The sequence below is a fragment of the Lepus europaeus genome, chromosome 8, assembly GCF_033115175.1.
Source record: "Lepus europaeus isolate LE1 chromosome 8, mLepTim1.pri, whole genome shotgun sequence".
Classification (NCBI taxonomy): domain Eukaryota; kingdom Metazoa; phylum Chordata; class Mammalia; order Lagomorpha; family Leporidae; genus Lepus; species Lepus europaeus.
Window position 1 is genome coordinate 108,860,349 of NC_084834.1, and position 7,708 is coordinate 108,868,056.

The following is a 7,708-nucleotide window of genomic DNA, read 5'->3' on the forward strand; positions in this document are numbered from 1 at the left end:
AATGCAAATACAGTGGAAACTCTTAACAACAGACTTGAGGAAAAAGAAAGAATTTCCAAGGTAGAAGAGAAATATTGGGAAATATCTCGGTCAGATTAAAATAGAAAAAAATGAAAAGAGCATTCGAGATTAATGGGAAACTATCAAACAACTACACATATGTGTCTTAGAAGTTCCTGAAGATGTAGAAAGAGAGAATGGATTAGAACACGTATTCAGTGAAATAACAGCAGAAAACTTCCCTAATTTGGAGAAAGAAAAAGACATCCAAGTACAGGAAGTATATAGAATATTTAATACAAATTATCAGAAGAGATCTTTACTATGATACATTATAATCAAATTTTAAAAAGGGAAACATAAACAAAAGATTCTAAAATGCATGAAAGAAACAAAGATTACCTTCAAAGGATCTCCCATTAGATTAAAAGCTGAATTTGTATCAGAAACACTACAGCATAGGAAAGAATGGAGAGCTATAATAAAATTCCTAAAAAGAAAGAAGAAAAAAAAACAGTCAACCTAGAATACTGTAACCTGCAAAACTCTTATTTATAAATGAAGGTGAAATGAAAATCTTCCAAAACTAACAAAAATTAAGAGTTTGTCACTACTCATCTAAACTCACAAATGATACTTACGGATGTGCTATACACAGAAATAGATAAATGTAGTCATCTTCATGAAAGAATACGAAAGAAGAAAATCTCTTAGTAAAAGTACAAAGGAAATTCAAAGCAAACAATGGGAATATTTGTGGAAAAATTGCAGGATCAGATAGTTACTTATTAATAATAACCTTGAATGCAAATAGCCTAAATTGTCCAAATTAAACACTGGAGGAATGGCTTTAAAAAATACAATACCCTTGGAGTGGGTGCTGTGGTATAACAGGTAAAGCTGCTGTTTGCAGTGCCAGCATCCCATACTGGTGCCAGCTCAAATTCCAGCAGCTCCACTTCTGATTAAGCTTCTTCCTAGTATGCCAGGGAAAGCAGAGGAAGATGGCTCAAGTTTGGGCCCTTGCACCCATTTGGGAACCCCCAGATGAAGTTCCTGGAACCTGGCTTCAGCCTGAATGAGCCCTAGAAATTATAGACTTTGGGAGAGTGTACCAGCTGGGGAAGATTCATTCTTTCTCTCTCTCTCTCTTTCTCTCTCTCTCTCCCTCACTCTCCCTCTCGCTCTCAGACTCTGCCTCTCCTTCTCTGATTCTGACTTTCAAATAAATCAATAAATGTTTTAAATTATCTATTTGTTGCCTACAAGAAGCACATCTCACCAAAAAAAGATACACACAGATGGAAATGTGAAAGAATGGAAAGATATTACATGATAACATTAAGCAAAAATAAGCAGGAGTTGTCATCCTAATACACAAAATGGCCTTTAAGACAAAAACTGTTGAAAGAGACAAAGAAGGGCATTATGTCATAATTAAGAGAAAAATATAGCCATAGTAAAAGTATATGCACCCAATGCCAAGGTGCTTGGCTATTTAAAACAAATGTAACTGGCTCTAAAGGGAAAGTAGGCTCCAATGCTATAAGATACCAGAAAATTGTATCTAGGCATACATGAATTGAAATAAGACCCTTTCCTTACACCCTATACAGAAGTCAACTCAAAATGGATCAAGGATCTAAATCTACTTCCTATACTATAAATAATTAGTGTAAAACATTGGAAAAACTCTGAAAGACATTGGTATAAGCAATCATTTATTGGAAAAGACCCCAGAAGCACAAGTAATAAAAGCAAAAATAGATAAATGGGAATATATCAAGTTGAAAAGCTTCTGCACTGCAAAGGAAACATTCAACAAAGTGAAGAGGCAACCAATGGAGTGGGTTAAAATATTTGCAAACAATACAATCAATAAATTATTAACATCCAGGACCTATCAGGGGCTCAAGAAATTCAACAACAACAAATCAATCAGGTCAACAAATTGACAAAGATGGGGCCAGGGCTGTGGTACAGTGGGTTAAAGCCCTGGCCTAAAACGCCAGCATCCCATATGGGCACCAGTTCAAGTCCTGGCTGATCCTCTTCCTTTCCAGCTCTCTGCTGTGGCCTGGGATAGCAGTAGAAGATGGCCCAAGTCCTTGGGCCCATGCACCCACGTGGGAGACCCGAGGAGGCTCCTGGCTCTTGGCTTCAGATCAGTGCAGCTCTAGCCATCTGGGGAGTGAAGCAGTGATGGAAGACAACTCTCAGTGTCTCTACCTCTCTCTGTAACTCTGTATTTCAAATAGATAAAATAAACCTTTTTTAGAAAATAAAAATAAATTTACAAAGACATGAGCAGTCATTTCTCAAACAATGAAATATAAGTGGCCAACAGACACATGAAAAAATGGTCAGCATCACTAGGCATCAGGGGATTTCAAGGAAAAAAAAAACCACAGTGAGGTTTCCCTCACAGTAATTAGAATATCCATCATAAAAAAATGAAAAAGAGTAAATGCTGATGAGGATGTGGGGAAAAATAGCATAATCCACTGTTGGTGGTAATGTAAACTAATACAACCATTATGGAAGACAGCATGGAGATTCCTCAGAAACCTAAAAATAGATCTATCATATTACGCAGAAATCCACTCCTGGGAATTTATCCAGATGAAATGGAAACAGCAAATTATAGAGTTATTTGTACCCCATGTTTTTGCAGTTCAATTCACAATAATTAAGATATGGGATCAACCCAGGTGTCCATTAGGTGATGACTGGTAAAAGAAAATGTTGTATATACATTATAGAATACTATTCATCCATAAAAAAGAATGGAAATCCTGTCTTATATAACAAAATGGGAACCATTATGCTTAGTGAAATATCCTAGAATCAAAGAGACAAATATCATGTTTTCTCTGATACTGTGATAATTAATATAATTAATATAGAATTAATATAATTAATATAAAATAAAAATGTATAGGAATGGAACAGACATCTTTGATTTGATTGCTGTTTTGAGCTCTTATTAGGCTCCTGTGAAACTTTCTTTTTTTGTTATTTGTTTAATATTATAGATAGTAGTACATTAAGCCTGTGATTATACTATAGATTCAAATTAAGTTTTCACAAAAGTTAAAGAGAAAAGTAGGAAGTAGGGAGATTGAATGAGGGAGAAAGGGAAGTATAGTTGTCTTCTTAGATCGAAGTCGCATACCCTAAAGGCTTCCATAGCCTCGGCAACTCATGACTAGAGCCCAGGGAGATTACTGATGCCATAAATAAGAGTATCAAATTGTTCAATCAACAACAGGAGTCACTGTGTACTTACGTCTTATGTGGGATCTGTCCTTAATGTGTTGTCCAATGTGAAGTAATGCTATAACTGGTACTGAAACAGTATTTTTACACCTTGTGTTTCTGTGTGGGTACAAACTGATGAAATCTTTACTTAGTATATACTAAATCAATCTTCTGTATATAAAGATAATTGAAATGAAAAAAAACTTGGTGTTAAATTGGAAATGGCATAGAAAAATAATTAATTTTTAAAAAAATATTATGTAGGATCCCTGTCCTTAATGTTCTATACATTGTGATTTAATGATATCACTAGTACTCCAACAGTATTTTTCACTTTGTGTTGCTGTGTGGATGCAAACTGTTGAAATCTTTACTTAATATATACTAAACTGATCTTCTGTATATAAAGAGAATTGAAAATGAATCTTGATGTGAATGGAAGGGGAGAGGGAGCAGGAGAGGGGAGGTGTTGTGGGTGGGAGGGAAGTTATGGGGGGGGGGGGAGACATTGTAATCCATAAGCTGTACTTTGGAAATTTATATTCATTAAATAAAAGTTTTTTTTAAAAAAAGAATTCTATCTATGAAAAAATAAAATTGTACTTTTTATATTACTAAAAAGTAAAAAAAGATTGACAGGTAACATCTCAAGGGGTGCAAGGGAACTAATGGCAAAAATGAAAGTGATCATAAGAGGAAGAAGAAGAGATGAGGGGAATATAGAAGACTTAGCAAAGATAGTTTTGGGAAAACTTAAATTTCTCAAAATAGCCATGAAGTTCTAAATTATCTTCACTAAAATATTAACAATAACAAATAAAGCAGAGAGATTTGGCAGAACAGCTCTTCAGATTGTGTTTGAAGAAAGAATTTGACTCAACTCAAATATAGACACCAGGATGGCTTCACAAAATACCAATCAAAAGGAAATTTTCAAATCAAAGAAAATAATAATTGCCACTCCTGAGAAGTCAGCAAGTAAGAAATCATACCAATGTGGTATCTTTTAATCAAAGAAATGTGGAAATATAACCAGGTACTGCTAACCTGGTATATCAATAAAACCTTTCAAGCAATGACATCTAGCAACATACTTCACTCTTTCCTTCTCTTGGTCTCTCCAATGAGGACTTTTATAGAACAATGGTTTAGGCAGCTAATTCATCAATTTCTCAGACAGTGACTCAGGATTTAAGATGCCCACTTTCATCCTAGGTGAGAAGCCCAACACCTCAATGATGACTAAGACTCTCTAAGTTGTAGCACCATAACAATTAAAGAGAAGCATGATCATGACACTGGGTAAAGAGAGTAGGCAGACTTTATTCAGGATCTCCTCAATAAGTATGGGCACAACTGGAATGAGAATTTTGCAAGAATGGAGAGGGGGTCAACCCAGAATTCAACAAATGAATAGGGAGATTTATAAGCCAAGGTGCGGTGCATGTATGTGTAGGAGCACTAAACAGAAAATTAATAAGAGGAAACATCAGTTGTTGAGGGTATTCTCACCCCACTGACCTAATAGGATTTTTGTGAAGACAGACCAGAATGATCAGACATCATCTCAGGAAAAAGGAGGATGAGCATTTTGAGATATAGAAGGTGGTAGATTCTGATTAAACTAATTAGTCAGAACTCTAATTTAGCAAAGTTTTTCTTAAATTTCCCTACACAATGGAGAATGCCCAGATATGCAATGGGAACTATATGAGAAGAAAGATCAGAGGAGCCTGAGTTTTGTCACTAGTATATAGTTGATCTATTTCTTGCTTAAATAGACATACAGATATATACTTCACGTTTATACATGACAAAGAAAATTGATCTCATATCAAGTATCTTCTTCCAACAAAACTAATTAGTTCTATTTAAAAAAAACACAAGGGAGGGAGCTTACTGCTCTAGCTCAAGAGAAGATAGTTTTAAAAAGTGGAGACAGTATAGTCTCAGTGAAGAGTTAGGGGAAAAAATGGCAGAGGAAACTCTACCAAAATTAGAAGGACATGGTGGACCCACTTGGAGGGTGTGGGCATCCACAGCTTGGGATGCCAACAGCCACGAGCCTATGCACGAATGCTGGAAAGTGAGGTGAGGCCAGACCACAGTAGCCCAAGCCACTGGTGAAAATCAGCAGGAAGAGCCTAGAGGAAATGAGGGTTGAAGCTCCATGGGGGAAAGTGTACCAGCCAAAAAGAGGAGAAAACAAAAAGGATGGGACAGACACCTTTCTCTCTCTCCAATCACCTTACAAAAGTGTACTATGACATGCCAATAGAGTGGGCACAATTTGGACATACATAACAGCTGCGCCAGCTCATGTCTTCACCCAGAAATCAGCCAAGCAGAGACTACAAGGGGAGAAATAACAGGGGGATAGGAACTTGTGACTGTGTAAAGCTGCTGAACTAGGACTGTGGAAAAAAACTGAGGGTGTGTGGGAGAACTCATTGTTGCCTGGGATTTTGAGCAGTCTCAGTGGGAGATGCCACAAGCTTGGGTTCTTCATTACCTGGTGAGAGACATTGCTGGGGAATATGAACTTACACTGAGGACTGCACAGATCCTTTGTGTGGTCCTTGAGACAGAGCAGATATTATACCCACTGGCACTGAGCTGGCACTAAGGTACTGGTCTCCATTGAGCAAAAGAGCTCAGTTGAGCAGATTATACTTCCCTTCTGATTAAAAAAATATTGAAGATTTATCATCCCAAATCTGTGTGTGTCACCTTAGGCGTGCCCTTAAACCTGGAGAACTGAAAAGAGCTCTCTGGCCACACCCACCACAAGCCTCTAGAGATTTATTGAAAGCAGACATTCCACTTATTTAGAGTCATAGTACAAAGATAAAAGCCACAACAGAAAAAGAAGAAGGAGGAGGAGGAGGAGAGGAGAAGGAGAAGGAGAAGGAGAAGGAGAGGGAGAGGGAGAGGGAGAGGGAGAGGGAGAGGGAGGAGGAGGAGGAGGAGGAGGAGGAGGAGGAGGAGGAGAAGGAGGAGGAGAAGAAGAAGAAACCACAAATGAGTATATAAACAAATGCTGAACAACAAATGCAACAATCCAAGAAACAAGAATAAGGAAGGCAATATGATGCTCCAAAAGTACACATTGCAATACTAGATTATGAAGACAATGAGACAGAAGAAATACAAGAAATGGAACTTAAAAATTGATCATAAGATTACATAGCAGTAATCAAAAGCAATAACATGAACTACTGAAATCCACAGAGGACATGAAAGAAAATCTCTCCCATGAAATTGAGATCTTAAAGAGAAATCAAAATTAAATGAAAAATTCAATAGAACAAATACAAAATGCAAGGAAGAGCTTTAAAAACAGAATCAGTGAGGCAGAAGAGAGAGTATCAGAAGAAAAAGCACAGGAAAGTATTAAGTCAAAGAAAGAGAATAAGAGGAAAATAGAAAACTAAAAAAACACTGTTGGGAATCTACAGAATATTATAAAAAAAAAAAAACAACATTCATGTTCTAGGAATTTCTGAAGGCAAAGAGAGTAAGGATTAGAAGGCTTTTTTAGAGAAATATTAGCAGAAAACTTCCCAGGTTTGGAGAAAGAAAGGAACATCCAAGCAGAGGAAGCATAAAGAACTCCCAATAGCCATGAACAGAAAAGATCCTCTCCACAATACATTGTAATCAAACCTACCACAGTGAGACATAAGGAGAAGGTTCTAAATTATGCAAGAGATAAATGCCAGGAGGGACTTCAGTACTCCACTTTCAGCAATGGGCAGATCAACCAGACAGAAAATCAACAAGGAAACAGCAGATTTAATCAACACTATAGACCAAATGGACCAAACAGATGTCTATAGAACTTTTCATCCTATAGTTGCAGAATACACATTCTTCTCAGCAGTGCATGGAACTTTCTCTGGATTGACCACATACTACACTATAAAGCAAGTCTCAGTAAATTTAAAAAAATCAAAATCATACCATGTCTCTTCTTGAACCACGATGGAATAAAGCTAGAAATTGGCAACTCAAGAATCTCTAGAGCATATGTAAATACATGGAGACTGAACTACATGCTCCTGAATGAACAATTGTTCATAGAAGAAATCAAAAAAGAAATAAAAACTTTCTGGAAACAAATGAAGATGACAACACAACATATCAAAACTTATTGGATACAGCAAAAGCAGTGTTGAGAGGAAAGTTTATAGGAAAAGGGTCCTACATCTAGAAAATGGAAAGACACCAAATAAATTAGTTATCAATGCATCTCAAGGATCTAGAAAAACAACAGCAAACCAAACCCAAAGCTAGTAGGAGAAAATAAATAATTAAAGTTAGACAAGAAATCAACAGAATTGAATCCAAAAAAATACAAAAGATCAGCAAAATGAAGAACTGTTTATTTGAAAAAATAAACAATATTGACACACCAATGGCCCAACTAACCAAAAAAAAAAAAAAA